This window comes from Lathyrus oleraceus, chromosome 2 (genome assembly GCF_024323335.1).
Source record: "Lathyrus oleraceus cultivar Zhongwan6 chromosome 2, CAAS_Psat_ZW6_1.0, whole genome shotgun sequence".
Classification (NCBI taxonomy): domain Eukaryota; kingdom Viridiplantae; phylum Streptophyta; class Magnoliopsida; order Fabales; family Fabaceae; genus Lathyrus; species Lathyrus oleraceus.
The window spans coordinates 275,608,512-275,626,819 of NC_066580.1; positions in this window are offsets into that span (position 1 = coordinate 275,608,512).

Below are 18,308 nucleotides of genomic sequence, written 5' to 3' on the forward strand. Positions count from 1 at the left end.
TAAGATACAAAATCTCTTAGCCCTCTCAAGTATACAGACTACACAGAGTCACTTGAGGAATTTAACAAACAAAAGATGAAAGGTTTATGTAATCTAGAGTGCTTCTAAGAAAGCAAATATTACAATGTAAAGAACAAAAGTTTTTCACGTAATAAGCAAAAGCTTCGTGAAGAACTTAGAGAGAAGAGTGTTTTTCTTGACTTGGTGTTTCAGTATAATTTTGGCTTGTTGGTTTACTGATTGTTCACTAGTGTGTAACTGAAAGTTGATTTGCAATCCTTTATATAGATCAGTTGAAGTAGTAGTTGAAACTGGTGGATATTGAGATGAAGTTACGCCATCACATAATTAGCTAAAGCAGGATGACTTTTTCTTCTGAAATGACTACTTACCACAAGTAGTATTTTCTTTATTGAGATTGGAGATTAACGTCTCTTTCTCAATTAGGAAATCCATTTGAAAATCTTTACTTGTCTTCAACGTTACTCTTTCATGATTAGCAATTCCATAATCAGAGTATTTGTGTTTCTGGAGAACCTTGGAATCTTGCTTCTGATGTTGATCCAAATAGTTTCTTCAGAGGGCGTTGTTCAGAGTCAGAGGTTCTAGGACTTACTTCTTGTTCAGATGCTTCTGATACTTGTTGTTTAGTTCAGAGTTTAGACTTTCTTGAACTTGTTTCTACTTCAGAGCTTCTGATCATTTGATAATATGCTTCTGATCTGGTATTGTATCTGATGATGTCATCAGAGTCCTGCACACTTAGAAACTTTTCGTTAGGGTGCCATTTTTGGTTTCATCCTTTGTTATCATCAAAATCAAGGAATCTGTTGTATCACAATTTTTGTTCTTACAATCTCCCCCTTTTTGATGATGACAAAACAACTTTAATTAGCAGATGAAACATGAATAAAATTAGATCAGATAGACAGAAGCTCCCCCTGAGACAATGCTAGGGAGTTCAGAAGTTCTTACCAGAGTTTCTTAAGTGAAGAGGTTTCTGAAATTTTCTGCAATTTCTTAAGTCCAAGTTAGATAATTTTGTTTATAAAAAAAATGTTGCAGAATGCTTAAGGTTTTAGACAATATTTTCATCAGAGCTAATAATTATTTCTCCCCCTTTTTGTCAGAATCAAAAAGACATAGTAAAAAAGAATAAGTAAAGAGAAAATAAATAAAGAGAAAAACTTGAAATTCATAGATAGAAGCACAAAGGCAACAACAAAACATCAGAGTCAAAAGAACAAGAAAAACATTAGATCCAAAAGAAGACAGAAGCAAAAACAATAAGCAAAAACATAAATCCTAAGTGCCTAAGGGTTTGGAGGCGGAGGCATTCTCTGAAGCAGCATAGCAAGCATATTCTGGATGTTTTCGTTGACAGTATCTTGCTTGTCCATTCTTGCCCGGAGTTCATTCTGATCTTGCTTGAGTTCTTTCAGAGTCTGAAGAACCGCAGGGATCACAGAAGAGGACTCCCCCAGAGTCAGAGCCTGCTGAGCTTCAGCTTCTGCAGCAGCTTGCGCTTCTGCATCTGCCAGAGCCTTGGCTTCAGCTTCCTTTTGCCTTAGGATTTCAGCTTCCTTAGCAAGTCGTTCTTCTTCTAGCCTTTTTGCTTCTTCTTCAGCTTCCTTGGCCAACCTTTCTTCCTCCAGCCTTCTGGCTTCAGCTTCTCTGGCAAGTCTCTCCTGGAGTCTTGCCTCAGCATCTCTGATGTAGCCATTTCTGACTTGTTCAGAGATACTCTTCAGCCTAAAGGACTCAGATGTCATCCAGCCAATGACTCTGTTCCAGTGTGTCCTAACAGATTTAGAATCATCACTGATTTCAGAGTTTGTGACTAGAGAATCAACCTTTTGAGCTGAAGCCTCTGCAATCATTAAGATGGCTTCCTTAAGGGTAGGTTTGGAAAGTTCAGGTTCAGGTTCTGGTTCAGAGGTATGAGGTGGAGAGTTTGGAGGGCTGAGATTTAAGGTTTGAGGTGCAGATTCTGATTCAGGTTGAGGTTCAGATTCTGCTTCTGGTTGAAGGTTCAGATGTTTAGGAAGAAGCATAAAGAGGGTTTAGGTCTAAAGGATTAGAGTCTTCTTCAGGTACAGCGGGAATGTTTGGTGGGGTGATATCAGAGGTGTGGGGATCAGATGGTTGAATTTCAGAGTGTTGAGTTTCAGAGGGTATGGTGGTTGTTTGTTGTGGTGGAAGAGTTTGTTGTTGTGAAGCAAGTCTGTGAGCATAAAGAGTGGCTATGGTTGGGGAATCAGGATCAGAAAGTTCTTGGTCAGAAGAGAGGGAAACATAAGGAGGTGATTCAGGTTCAGAGGATGAAGAAGAAGAGGTGCTTAGATGGGTTTGAGCAGGGTTAGAGGGAGGTATGAATGTTCTTGCTATGTTTAGAACTGGTGTTGGTTGGGAGGTTCTGGTGATTGAGGGTGTAATGTCAGAGGTGGTATAAATGGGTTGAGAGGAGAGAGGGTTAGAGGAAGCCATCATAAATTCAGAGGTAGCAGGAGGAACAGACTTACCAGTAGAAAATTGCAGAGGAGCTGAAGATCCGCTTCCAGAAGCTCCTTCAAGTCTGGCCTTCTTTGCTGGAGGTGCTATCTTCTTCTCAGAAATACCTCTCTTGTATCTGACTAAGTCTTCTTCAGAGTCCAGACAGTCGTCGAGGCTGAAGTCAAATATATCCACACCATCATCCAGTAGACGCTGAAGATAGATGGCAACAGCATCTCTTGGTTCGTTCTTGAAGAATCTGGCAAGGCCATGAGGCATCTTCCTCTGATCTTTCAAGCTATCCCAGGATGTATCCAGAGTTGGCTTGACTTGTATTTTCTTGATTATCCCCATACTCTTCAGGTTTCTGGCATTCAGAGGTTTCCCCACATCAATTGCCAGATCATCCATCAATTTGGTCTTTTCCAGCTCATCTACCAGTCCATGCTCAATGAAGACGTCAGATAGCAATCTTCCCAGAGGAATGTAGGATCTGGGCTTCATGTTATTCCTAGTTTCTCTGACTGAATCTCTCAGATATCTGAAGAGGAGAGCAGGGAGGTTGATCTTCACACCCTTCTGAATGCAGTACAGAATGCATTTCTGGTCTGTATTAATGTAATCAGAAGAGTTGGAGGCTGGACGGTGGTGGATAGTTCCCAGAATAATCTTCAGCCACACTCTGAGGTTCTGGTGCAGTTCCTTGTTCTTAGATGGGTTTCCTTCAACATTTGGTTTGAAGATTGTTGGGTTTATCACATTTGTTATGCGCTTTGACCTAGGAGGAATGTTGTAGATCCTTTTTCCTCCACTTCTTTCCATATTCAACAGAGAGGCAATGGACCCTTCTGTGATAACAATCTTCACCCCCAGAACAAATGAGACGATGAAGTTGTCATCTGCATCTGCATGTCTCCAGAACTCCTTGACCAGAAGAGGGTAAATAGGACCATAGAGTCTTTGGAAATAGTTTTCCCACCCTTGTTGACGAAGTTCTCCAGTTAGATCAACGCCATTTCTTCTTAGGTTGTCGAAATCAATCAACGATTCACACAACACGTCCAAACCTTCAAAGGGGGTTGAAAGGTTAATGTGGCGTTCACGGTCAAGAACGTGAGGTTCTTTGTAAACAGGGGTTATGGTGACGCCTGTAACGATTGGTGTTTGAGTGTTTGAGGTTTGGGGATTAGAACTTGATTCCATCTGTTGAGAGAAGTTAAAAACTTCTTATTGTTGAGCATCCATGAAGAAGAAGAAGATGAAGATTGAAGAACTTTTCAGAGACTGCTGAGAGAAGGGTTTAGGGTTTAAGAGTGAGTGAGAGTGATAAGTGTGAAAAGTGAGAGAAAGTGTTTATATACTCTAAGTAAAACACATGCAAAACGACACACATTCCAGCGTTAGCACAAGATTCAAAATAGCACGCTTGGGGGGAAAAATGATTACAGCTAATAAATGAATGTCTAATCCCAACAGTACGCACACTGCTCTAGGAGATTTCAAACGTTCTGACCTTTGATTTCTTTTGACAGCTGTCTAGAAGTTCTAGGGTTAGACGTTTTAATGCTCCACGTGTTGATGTATCTGATCTTCAGGAATACCAAAGGATTGGTTTCTGCAGATTTCTAACTCAGATATCTTCTTAACTTGTAGAAGTATCAGAGTCAGAGGCAGAAGTGTATTTGTTTTTATCAGAGTCTCATTTTACATGTTCAGAGCCATATTTTACTCAGGGCAATTTTTAATGTTCAGATGTTCTAAGATAAAAAGAAATCTATCTTCAGCTAGAGGCTTAGTAAAGATATCTGCCCATTGATGTTCTGTATCAATGAACTTCAAAGTTACTATCCCTTTCTGAACATAGTCTCTGATAAAATGATGTTTTATTTCAATGTGTTTGGCTCTGGAATGTAGAATGGGATTCTTACTTAAACAAATAGCAACAGTATTATCACAAAAGATAGGAATGTTACTCTCAAATATCTGAAGATCTTCTAGCTGATGCTTCATCCAGAGCATCTGAGTTGTGCACAGTGATGCTGAGATGTATTCTGCTTCTGCAGTTGATAGAGCAATAGTTGACTGTCTTTTGCTAGCCCAGGAGATTAGATTGTTTCCCAGAAGCTGGCAATTTCCAGATGTGCTTTTTCGTTCTATTCTATCTCCTGCGTAGTCTGCATCACAGTAACCAGAAAGTCTATACTCTGATGTTTTCTCATACATCAGGCCCAGGTTAGGAGTTCCTTTCAGATACTTTAGAATTCTCTTAACTGCTGTTAAATGAGATTCTCTAGGATCTGATTGGAATCTGGCACAAAGACAGACGCTAAAAAGAATATCAGGACGAGTAGCAGTCAGATAGAGAAGAGAACCTATCATACCTCGATAGAGCTTCTGACAAACCTTGTTGCTTACCTCTTCCTTTTCCAGAATGCAAGTTGGGTGCATAGGAGTTTTTGCAGAGTTGCATTCAGTCATATCAAACTTCTTCAGAACGTCTTTAATGTACTTGCTTTGATGAACGTACGTGACTTCTGGAGTTTGATTAATTTGAATTCCCAGAAAGAACTTTAGTTCTTGCATTAAACTCATTTCAAACTCAGCCTGCATTAACTTAGAAAATTCTTGGCAAACAGAGATATTAGCAGAACCAAAAATAATATCATCAACATAAATCTGGCATATCATGAGATCATTATTAAGGTTTTTACAGAAGAGTGTAGAGTCAACTTTCCCTCTGATAAAATTTTGTTCCAGAAGAAAATTACTTAAGCGTTCATACCAAGCTCTGGGAGCTTGTTTAAGTCCATATAAAGATTTTTTAAGTTTGAAAACATGTTCTGGAAAGTTTGAATTTTCAAAGCCTGGAGGTTGATTGACATACACTTCTTCTGAAATATAACCATTAAGAAATGCACTCTTGACATCCATTTGGTATAATTTGATAGAGTGATTAATAGCAAAAGATACAAGAAGACGAATAGATTCTAACCTCGCGACTGGAGCAAAGGTTTCATTATAATCAATACCTTCTTGTTGACTATAACCTTGAGCTACCAGTCGTGCTTTGTTTCTGACAACTTCTCCTTTCTCGTTCAGCTTGTTTCTGAAAACCCATCTGGTTCCAATGACGTGAGTGCCTCTGGGTTTAGGAACGAGATCCCAGACATCATTCTTGGAGAATTGATCTAATTCTTCTTGCATAGCTGCCACCCAATCGTTATCTTGAAGAGCTTCATCACAAGACGTAGGCTCAATCAGAGACACTAGTCCCAGAGGAATATCTTCAGAAGTTCTGAATGTAGATCTGGTTCTAACAGGTTCATCTTTGTTTCCCAGAATCAAATCTTCAGAAACGTTGATACGACTTTTAACTTTCCTTGGAATTTCTGGAGATTTAATTTCTTCAGAGTCTTGAGTGACAGTTGCTTCTGGAGTTTTATCAGATTCTACCAGAGTGATCTCTAAATCTGCAAACTTTTCAACTAGCTTTGACTTTTCAGGGTCAAGCTTATCATCAAATCTGACATGAATTGATTCTTCCACAATTTTGGTTTCTGTGTTGTATACTCTGTAGCCTTTAGAGCGTTCTGAGTATCCTAACATAATACCTTTCTGTGCTTTGGAATCAAACTTGTTCAGATGTTCTTTAGTGTTTAATATAAAACAAGAGCATCCAAAAGGATGAAAATATGAGATGTTGGGTTTTCTTCCTTTACACAGTTCATATGGAGTCTTTTCCAGAATAGGTCTTATAGAGATTCTATTCTGAATGTAACACGCTGTATTTACAGCTTCTGCCCAAAAGTGCTTTGCTACATTAGTTTCATTGATCATGGTTCTGGCCATCTCTTGGAGTGTCCTATTCTTCCTCTCTACAACTCCATTTTGTTGTGGAGTTCTAGGGCAGGAGAAATCATGGGATATTCCATTAGAATCAAATAATTCTTCAAAATCTTTGTTTTCAAATTCTCCACCATGATCACTTCTGACTCTAACAATTTTAGAGTCAAATTCTTTTTGCACTTTGGAACAGAAACTGGTGAATACAGAGTGAGACTCACTCTTGTGCTTTAGGAATTTTACCCATGTCCAGCGACTGTAATCATCAACAATGACTAATCCATACTTCTTTCCATTAACTGATGCTGTTTTCACAGGACCAAATAAGTCAATGTGAAGAAGTTCCAGAGGCTTAGAGGTAGAAACAACATTTTTCTTTTTAAAAGATGTTTTTGAAAATTTTCCTTTCTGACAAGCTTCACACAGAGCATCTGAAGAAAACTTCAGTTTAGGTAGGCCTCTGACTAACTCAAGTTTAGTTAGCTGAGAAAGTTTCCTCATGCTAATGTGGCCTAAGCGTCTATGCCATACCCATTGCTCTTCATGAACTGACATTAGACATTTAACATTTTGATCTTTTAAGTCAGAAAGATTTATTTTGTAAATGTTGTTTTTCCTCTTGCCTGTGAAAAGGACAGAGCCATCGTTCTGATTAATGGCTTTACATGTTTTTTGATTAAAGATTACATCATAACCGTTATCACTTAATTGACTTATGGATAACAAGTTATGCATTAATCCTTCTACATAAAGAACATCAGATATAGAGGGAAGAGTACCATTACCAATTGTTCCGGAGCCTCTGATCCTTCCTTTCTGATCTCCTCCAAAACCTACGAAACCAGCATCTTTAAGTTCCAGACTTTGGAACATAGACTTTCTTCCCGTCATGTGTCGCGAGCATCCAGAGTCCAGGTACCATGACTGGTGTCTGAACTTTGCTGCATAGGATATCTGCAACATAGATAATCTTATCTTTCGGTACCCAGAATCTCTTGGGTCCTTTTAGATTAGTTTTCCCAGAGTTTCTTATAACTTTGGGTCTTCTAGCATTTTTAAATTTATGTTCTTGTGTGTGTGTGTGTAGTGATATGAAAAAGGAGATTTAATTTGGTCACTGGTAGAAGTTTTATCTTCCTTAGGATCATAACCAATTCCCCTTTTATTATTCTGACTTACTCCATAAATCATGGATGCCATAATACTCCTATCTATCCCATTCTTCAGAAATTCTTGAAAGGCTTCTTCATATTTATAAATAATTTTATTTGAAGTTTGTGGTGCTTGAGATAACGCTTCTTCTAGTTCTGAGCTTTTTGTTTGTGCTTCATCTCTTTCTAACATTAAAGATTTGATTGTATCTTCTTGTGATAGAATTGTTATCTCAAGTTCACTACACTCTTCAAATTTAGCTTTAAGACAGCCTTTAATGTTTTTAAACTTTTGTTTTAATCTCTGATAAGAAGTAAGAGTTTCTGACAAACATGATTCTAAGTCAGATCTAGAAAGTTCAGAAAATACCTCTTCAGATTCTTCGTCTGAGCAGCTTGATGTGGTAGCCATAAGTGCTACGTTGGCCTGTTCATCAGAGTCAGATTCTGATGATCCGGATTCACTGTCATCCCAGGTAGCCATCAGTCCTTTCTTTGTTCTGAAGGTGTTTTTCTTGAAGCTTTCTTTTCTAGGATTGTCTTTCTTCAGCTTGGGGCATTCATTTCTGTAATGACATGTTTCTTTACATTCATAACAGGTAATATCTTTGTTAGCTTTACCTTTTGAAGTTGACTCTGATCGATCCCCTCTGGGTCTTGGTCTTCTGAAGTTGTTGTTCCTCTTTTTCCAGAGTTGCTTGACTCTTCTGGTTAGTAGGGACAACTCTTCTTCATCATCAGAGTCTTCTGGTTCAGAATCGTCAGTATCTTCAGCTTCTGCCTGGAGAGCTTTGGTTCTGTCAGGCTTCCGTCTTTCAGATCTGGACTTTAGAGCTACGGACTTGTTCTTTTTCTGAGGCTCATCCTCCTCTAGTTCAATCTCATGGCTTCTGAGAGAACTAACAAGTTCTTCAAGGCTGATATTGTTCAGATCCTTTGACAGCTTCAGAGCAGTAACCATAGGTCTCCATTTCTTTGGCAGACTTCTGACTATCTTCTTAACATGATCTGCAGTTGTGTATCCTTTGTCTAGCACTTTGAGACCTGCAATAAGAGTTTGGAATCTAGAGAACATAGCCTCTATAGCTTCATCATCTTCCATTTTGAAAGCTTCATATTTCTGGATAAGTGCTAGAGCCTTTGTCTCTTTGACTTGAGAGTTTCCTTCATGAGTCATCCTCAGAGAGTCAAGTATATCTTTGGATGTTTCTCTGTTGGTGATCTTTTCATACTCGTTATAAGATATAGCATTTAGGAGTATGGTTCTGGCCTTGTGATGATTCTTGAAAACACGTTTCTGATCTTCTGACATCTTACTTCTGGGAACTTCAGCTCCATTTAAGACTGGAGGTTTGTATCCATCTGTGACAATGTCCCAGAGGTCAGCATCATAACCCAGAAAGAAACTTTCGATTCTATCTTTCCAGTAATCAAATTTTTCTCCATCAAAAACAGGAGGCTTGGCATTGTAAGAATCTTTTTCATTTGAGTGGGCCATTGTTTTTCTCGTACTGGATCTCTCTACACGGTTAAGTGTTTGATTAGAAAATCAATAACAGAGCCGGAGCTCTGATACCAATTGAAGGTGAGAAAAACAAGAAAGGGGGGGTTTGAATTGTTTTGAAAAATAAGCGCTTTTCTAAAAGAAAATCACACAAGGATTTTATACTGGTTCGCTTATAACACAAAGCTACTCCAGTCCACCCGGCCGAGGTGATTTCGCCTTCAACAAGGACTTAATCCACTAATCTTGAAAGATTACAAACAACGTCTAAGATACAAAATCTCTTAGCCCTCTCAAGTATACAGACTACACAGAGTCACTTGAGGAATTTAACAAACAAAAGATGAAAGGTTTATGTAATCTAGAGTGCTTCTAAGAAAGCAAATATTACAATGTAAAGAACAAAAGTTTTTCACGTAATAAGCAAAAGCTTCGTGAAGAACTTAGAGAGAAGAGTGTTTTTCTTGACTTGGTGTTTCAGTATAATTTTGGCTTGTTGGCTTACTGATTGTTCACTAGTGTGTAACTGAAAGTTGATTTGCAATCCTTTATATAGATCAGTTGAAGTAGTAGTTGAAACTGGTGGATATTGAGATGAAGTTACGCCATCACATAATTAGCTAAAGCAGGATGACTTTTTCTTCTGAAATGACTACTTACCACAAGTAGTATTTTCTTTATTGAGATTGGAGATTAACGTCTCTTTCTCAATTAGGAAATCCATTTGAAAATCTTTACTTGTCTTCAACGTTACTCTTTCATGATTAGCAATTCCATAATCAGAGTATTTGTGTTTCTGGAGAACCTTGGAATCTTGCTTCTGATGTTGATCCAAATAGTTTCTTCAGAGGGCGTTGTTCAGAGTCAGAGGTTCTAGGACTTACTTCTTGTTCAGATGCTTCTGATACTTATTGTTTAGTTCAGAGTTTAGACTTTCTTGAACTTGTTTCTACTTCAGAGCTTCTGATCATTTGATAATATGCTTCTGATCTGGTATTGTATCTGATGATGTCATCAGAGTCCTGCACACTTAGAAACTTTTCGTTAGGGTGCCATTTTTGGTTTCATCCTTTGTTATCATCAAAATCAAGGAATCTGTTGTATCACAATTTTTGTTCTTACAAAAATTTGGCTAGGGAACATGACAATACCATTGTTCCGTACTTGAACCAGAATTGTGTTTGATTGATGATGATGAACTCCAAACACGGTGGTGGTGATATTTGATTTGGTGGCACGATGGTGGACCTGCAAGGTTAGCACATCAACACACAAGTTCGTTATAGAGTCCAAGATGGGTGAAGTGAAATTATGAGATTAGAAAAATGTACCTTAAGTCTTATGCTTGTTTATTATATATGTTGGATAATTTTGGTTGGGCTTTACATGGTTGTGTTAAATGTTTAAATTTTGCTCGTATTGGACCTTTGGCCGACTCAAAACAGTTTTGACCGTGAAATTGCAGATGAACGATGAACCCAACCCATTGAATTATGAACGAGTTGGGTAATAAGTTAGGCTAAACTCGGTCCAACCCAACCCGTATAAACCCCTACCAATTTATAGTGCCATTGTTCCATTATGAAACCATAATGTTTAATAAACGATGAAATAAGATATTGGTACGATATAACATATTTCTAATGCAATGGAGATGAGGATGATCTGTAAGGTTAACACTCCAATGTCTAAGTTAGTGAGAGAATCCAAAATAACGTGAGAGTGATAATATATTTGAATACCTGAAATGACACACTTTTCACTTTATATAGTGACATTAGTTAAAACCATTGGCATGTGATGAAGCGCATTGTGCGAGTAGCCGTCAGATCTGACCAGATATTGATAGACATGTTTGAAGGATAAAATTGTCTATTTTTGAATGAATGAGAAGGGATCCCCAACTCTATGTGTTTTATCACTTGACTGTGCTTTTCAACCTTTTGTTTTGGACCTTACCATAAACAAATAGGGATTTTCTTAATGCACCATATATATTACTAGGGAGACACGTGAAAATATAAATTTGCCTCTAGATTCTAGAGATGCATCTCCGGATGCACCCTAAGTCAATATAAGTCTGACTTAATATGAAAAAATTAAGGAGATGCATTTTTGTAAACATTACAAAGATGCATCTCCGGACGCTACTTATACATAACGGGCCCAAACCCTTCTTCTTCCTCACTTAAAAAAATAAATTTTTCTCTAAAACTCTCTCAAAATTACATTGTCTCCAAACCAATCAAGCAACGTCAAAGCTTCTTCAATCATTATTGGACGACATCAAAGAGCTTATTTAACTACATCAACTTCAAATATTTCTCACTTCTTGTAAGTTTTTTTATTATTGTAAATGTTTTTAAGTTTTTGTATAAATTTGTAGAAATTGATGATTATGTATTGAATTGCATTGGTTATGCATGTTTGATAGTTAATACATTATGAGAAATGTGTTTCATAGTTAAAAGTAACGATCACTGCATTATTTTTTGGGGTTTGGATTCCCAAGAACCAGAGATGCATCTCCGTATTTTATTTGTCTACTTTATTTTTTGTTTTTCTTGCTTGTAGTAATTGTGTGACACTTGTCCGGTTTACTTACAAACATTATGGCTAATAGAGATGATATGATTTCATAACATGCATCTGTCAGGAGGGACAAAAGTTAGGTTCAGAGTCTCATGTTTCCTCTAGCCCGATTGATGCAGAGGCGTCAACCTTTGGGGCTTATACATCTCCATATTCTTCTTCCCGTAAGAGACGGGTGTCACCTAGTGACGCATCACTGCCTACATATTCCCGTAGGCAACATGTTTCACTTATTCAGGCACCCGAAGCGCCAGAGGTACCTGAATCACCAAAGGTACTTGAGACACCAGTGACACATAAGGCACCAGAAGGACCTCAGGATGATGAGGTTATTGAGCCAATGCCACCTCAGACTGATGAGGTTGATAAGCTAGTGTTACCTCATCTATTTGGAGGAGGTATGTTCGAGTTATCACAACTGCCTTTTTACCCATACCATATTGTCAAACATATATGGGACAAAGAGGTAAAATTAGTTGGATTCATTATATTTAAATTACATTTATTATTATATTACAAGTTTCAGACGATGATTTATTTTTCTGCAGGACCGTGATCCGCTAAAATTCATTAACCATGGGCGAAAGATTACTGGCTTGCATTAGCCTAATGATGAGTGGTTTCAGGTTGCTTTGTCCCTATATGGGATGAAGGACTTATGCAAGACCGCTTATGTTGCGGTGAACCACGTGATGCTTAATGCATTTGTGGAGAGATGGCATACTGAGACCTCATCATTTCATTTACTACTTAGTGAGATGTCAATCACTCAGTGATGTGTCGTGTCTACTACATCTTCTGATTAAAGGGAAGCTTTTATAACACATGAGGATTAACAAATACGAGGCACTTGAGTTGATGGTAGACTATTTTTGAGTTGACCTAGAAGCTTCCTTAAGGGAGTTTGAAAAAACTAGAGGGGCTCATGCTAGGTTTGAATTCCTTAAAAAGGTAGATACATATGAGTTGCTTAGAGTAGAGCAGGCTAGAGGTGATGCGAAGTAAGTGGGACAACATCGAACGTATGCTATGAGAGCATGCTTGTTATATTTGATAGGCACTGTCATTTTTGTGGACAAGAGTACCACTTATGTGGGTGTCATCTACCTATGGTACTTCGAGGACTTTGAGCGGATCCATGAGTATAACTAGGGTGCCGCTTGTTTGGTCTACTTGTACTCTAAGTTATCTGAAGGTTGTAGGTGGAAGACGAAGCAGGTAACATGCAACATCAAACTTTTGATGGTAATATTTATTGGTCTTTTATTGTTTGTGTCATTTTTATTACATTTTTGCAACGCCTTTACTAATGATTCGTATGTTCCAACACTTTTCAGGTTTGGATCCTCTAGCACTTTCCACATATCTTCGGTTGGCCATGTGTACCGACCTATATCGAGGATATACTGCATGCTTTTGCATTTGCCCCGCTCAGAGGGAACCAGGCGACATAGTTGTTTCAAGTGTATCTTGACCGCTTGGTACCCGAGGATATGCACTTTAACAACTATGTCGATCATCGTGAGACACGACCATTTGATTACATAATGTCATACTCGGGATGGTTGGCTTGCGGTTCACGTCTGATATTTCCTCATTTCCCTGAGTGCATCATGCGGCAGTCCGGCTACACCCAGATTATTCCTAGACACCCTATTGTCTTTGCTCCTTCCGCTATGACACATAAAGATATGAATGTGATGTTTGATGATTATCTTAGTCATCTGGTACCAGAGGAGGCACAAAGTACCATAGTTGAGAGCAACTGGAGCTATGTAGACGGGTACATCAAGTGGTTCTTCAGGGTGCCACGTCCATATATGGTGCAAGTTGCTCTGGGAGATCCACCAAGGTCAGCTCATTAGAAGATGCTAGAGGATGCACATACTAGGTTAGATAATGCTCATGATGTGTTGCTTATATGTCGTTGTATTATAGAGATTGCGCAGACAGACATTGACATATGTATATTCAATGATGGTTTTGGGGTGAGGGAGGTCCTAGATGCCATTATAACGGAGGCATAAGAGGCATTGATGTATTAGAGACATTGTCGGAGGACGGGATGCAAAGGAGGCCGACGAGCTCTAGTCCGACATGCACAATAGTTGATAATATTTGTAGTTTAGATTTATGTTCAATTGTTTTTTATTTTTACTTGTTTCAACTTCTTTGTATATTTCGACTTTATTTTGTATGTCATGATGAATTATTTTGACTTCAGATTCATATGTTATTTTTTGTATATCGGTTGTACGATTTAATGCTCAACACATAATAGAGGCCTTAACATTTATAAATTGTCATTTTCATATGAGTAACCATAAAACTAACGTGACTTGCACAGTTTTGACTGGTTACGGGCAAAGATGCATCTATGGATCAATAAATGTCTATAATAGACCTTTTAGATGTTGTAAATTCACCAATCTCCCTTTAAGAAATTCACCAAAACCTATGGAGAATTCCGAACCAAATCTTGATGAACAAGAATTAATCTTTATGATTGACTACTCCTTTTGTTATTCACTGTTCACTCAAGTGAATCAACCACACTAGGTTGTAAGATTATATTGATGCACAATTGTTAGTGGAATAAGAAATAAAAAATGAAAATTTGGAAGAAAGAGAAATAAGGTTTTATCAAAATGGGGGAAGAAAAATAAGCATTTATGCAGATTAACTCTCTGCTCTCAAACTGAGATTTTATTCAACTGTGCAACTGTACTTCAGTTGTCTCACAATCAATAAGGATTCCCTATTTATAGATTTTGGGCTTGTTACTCCTCAAGTAAAGCCCAAATACCTAATTATGCTAACATTGTAAAATTGAGCCTAAGTAAAAATCCATGTCGAGGCTAACTCCTCAACACTTTGACAACTAGGTGTTTCGACAACAACATTCTTAGACACCATGGATTATATTTTCAACATTAGAGAGGGATGCATATGGTGTGTTTTGAAATATTTTGGAGATGCATCTCTGGGCGAGTTGTAACAGTTTGACTTAAGACAAGGTAAGGTGCGCCTGGAGATATATCTTCGAAATCTGAGAACATTTTGGTTTTTCCACGTGTTTTTCCATCTTATAAGGTGAGATGAGAAATACAGGTGTACCGATAAATGTTTTTTGGCTTAATGCATCATTTAGTCCCTTAACTTTATAAGAAGTTTCACTTTGGTCCCCTAAGTAAAAAATGTTACATAGTGGTCCATTAACTTCAACTTCGTTAAACTATTTGGTATTTTCCGTTAGTTTCTATTGGAAAAACATTAAAAAATGCCAGGATGGACTATTTACTCTTGACATGGAATTTTAATATTGCTGGAAAAATGCTAAAAAATGTTATGCTGTAAATCTTTGAAGTTAAATAAGAAAGGAATGAAGTTTCAAGGCATGAAGTTGAAATGTTATGACAAACAAAGACATTTCTCAGAATAGGGAAAACTCCATTGAAGACGATAGCACCATCATGTTTCACAGACCAACTCCGTTAAAGACGGTAACAACAATAGTTCCATATATCAATGCCATTGAAGACGATAGTAAAGTTTCTATGATTACAACTAAAGTATGGTTTCTCACCTGTAACCTACTAAAAACATGAACTTTTTTCTTTAGCCATCTTTATTAGTACTACTTATATCTTATGTAGGTTGAATAGGTAATGGAGAAGATGTTTAAGTGGGTTATTCATCATTTTGGTGAGTTTTCTTGGGAGTTTACTAACTTCACAAAGTCAGGGTATCAAGGGTTAAAGACCATTTAGAATGTTGATCCGAATTATTGGAGTTACCTTGAAATTTTAGGCATGTTAAAAGGTTTAAGTTGTCCAACTATAGATAAACTTTGGTATTACAATGAAATGAATGTTTGTGATATTGTGTTGTTGGAGGATGACAATGGAACTAAGAGTATGAAAACAATTGCAGGTATGACTATAGAATGTCATTTATATGTTACTCATCTTGATTCACAACTTGACATTATTGATGAACCAATTCTTTCATTAGGATTAGATGAGGAATTTGTTGTGGGTGTGGGAGCTGAGTTTGGAGCTAATGAAACTGATGTAGGGACCAATGTGGTGCAAGATAACACAAATGTGGGAGTTGAGTTAGGAGTTAATGAAACTGATGTGGTGACCACTATGGTGCAAGATAGTATAAATGTGGGGACCAATATGGATAATGAGGGGACAAACTGTGACATTGAGGAAAATATGGGTGATGAAGGGACAAACTGTGACACTGAGGATAATGTGGGTGATGAAGGGACAAACTGTGACATTGAGGAGAATATGGGTGATGACGGGATAAACTGTGACACTGAGGAACTCAATTGTAACTAGTCAAAAGTTGAGGGAGTTAATGGTAACCAGGCAGAAGTGGAAGGAGATGTAGATGGTAGTGGAGATAATGCTTTGAATGTGAATTTTGAAGACTCGGAAAATGATATGGGAATTGATGGAGAGATAGTAGTTGGTTATGAGGACAAGGCAAATGGCAAGACAAAGAGAAATGCAAAGGGTAAGGCAATAGGTAAGGCAAAGGGTAAGGAAAAGGGCAAAGCAAAAGGCAAGGTAAACATGGAAGGATCAAGTGAAGGGAGTGGTTTACTTGATGCTTCTTAGAGGCAAACTTAAGAGGATTAAGTGACATTGAAGAATATGATAATGATGAACTACCTCATGAGTATGATAGTGATAATGGTGATATTATAAAAGATACCTTTATAACCTTCAAGCTTCCAAAAAAATGGAAGACTACAAATGGGAAACATGGACTTATTTTTCTACAAATGATGACTTTAAGGAGGCTATAAGAACCTATGTTATACATTCATGAAGAAACTTGAAATTTAAGAAAAATGACAAAATGGGGATGTGAGTGAAGTGCAAGTAAGAAAAATGACAAAAGGGGGATGTGAGTGAAGTGCAAGGATGGTTGTCTATGAGAGGCATGCTATGCAAATATAAAAGATTAAGAAACTTGGCAATTGAGGATAATAGTGGACAAAAATACATGTAACATGGATTATAAGATTAGGTTCATAAATTCCAAGTGGCTAGGCAAAAAGATTCAAAGCAATGTTAGAGAGAACCCGAATTTAAAGTTGAGTGATATTATGGAGAAGACGCGTGAAAAGTGGAATGTAGACATCAACAAGACACTTGTATATAGAGCAAAAACACTTGATGTTGACATTGTGGATGGCTCATTTAGGGAGAAATATAGAAGAATCCATGATTATGGCCATGAATTGTTAAGGGCAAACCCAATATCAACTATTAAAATTACAAGTAATCCATTTCAAGGAGAATAGGAAAATAGTGAACACCCCGAGAGGCAAATGAATCCTCACTTCCAAAGGATGTATATATGCCTCAAAGCTTACAATAAAAGTTTTTTCAAATGCATACCTATTATAGGATTTGATGGGTGTTTCTTAAAGGGATACTATGATGGATAAATACTAACTGTCATTGGAAAGGACCCAAATGACCAAATACTTCCAATTACATATGCTGTTATTAAATGTGAAACTAAAGATTCATGGAGATGGTTTTTAGAATTATTGACAACTGATTTAGAGGGAGTCAGATTGTGCAAAACCTATACTTTCATAAGTGGTAAACAAAAGGTTAATTCTAACCTTGAATTTTACTTATTTCACAATTGCTTCACAAATATCACCAAATGTTTTATCACTTTGAAACCTTCTGATTGCAGGGTCCGTTACCAGCTATTGAGGAGTTACTTGGTAATGTTGACAAGATGTTTTGTGTTAGGCATTTATATAGCAACTTTAGGAAGAAGTTCCTTGGCGTAAAACTAAAGGAATTAATGTGGAGGGCTGCAACTGCAAGTCATGTGAATGCTTGAGATAAAATAATGCTTGAAATTAAGGGAGTCAATGAATAGGATTTCAAACATCTCATCAAAATTCCACCAAGACTCATGTGAATATGACTACGAGGTTAGACATATATAACTAAATGGAGAAAATATATTGTCAATCTTTCCAAGAAATAATGCTCATGTAGAATGTGGATGCTGACAAGGCTGCCATGATGTTATGCAATGTCATGCATGAGGGATTAATATTTACAAATTGATGATTTCGTACTTGACTGTTATAAGAAGGAACTATATGAAGCTTGATATTCACCAGTTATTTATCTAGTTAACGGGGAAACTTAGTGGACTAAATTTGACGTTGTTGATCTCCAACAACCACCAAGAAAAATAGGAATATAGAAGTTGGAGAAATGGCTAAGGATGCGACACACTTGAAACCGGCAAACCATGGAATCAAGTGCAATCGTTGCCATAAGGAAGGTCACAACAAGGCCACCTGTAAACTACCACAACCAGAAGCACCTCCAAGTCAGGTATTAGAAGGAACCTCAACTCAGGAACCATAAGCAATAATTTCAAGTCAGCCACCATAACCAACAATTTCAAGTCAGCCACCACAACCAACAATTTCAAGTCAGCCACCACAACCAACGATTTCAAGTCAACCACCAAAATCAATAGTTCAAGTCAACCACCACCCAAAAAGAAAAAAAATACTTCAAAAGGGTGGGAAGCCTGTTTCAAGTCAACCATGATGTTTGTTGTGATGTTTGTTATGCCTTATAATGACTTTTTGTAATGTTATTTTAGTGCCTTGTAATGGTTTATTGGCAATGATTTATAATGCATTTTTGTAATGTTAT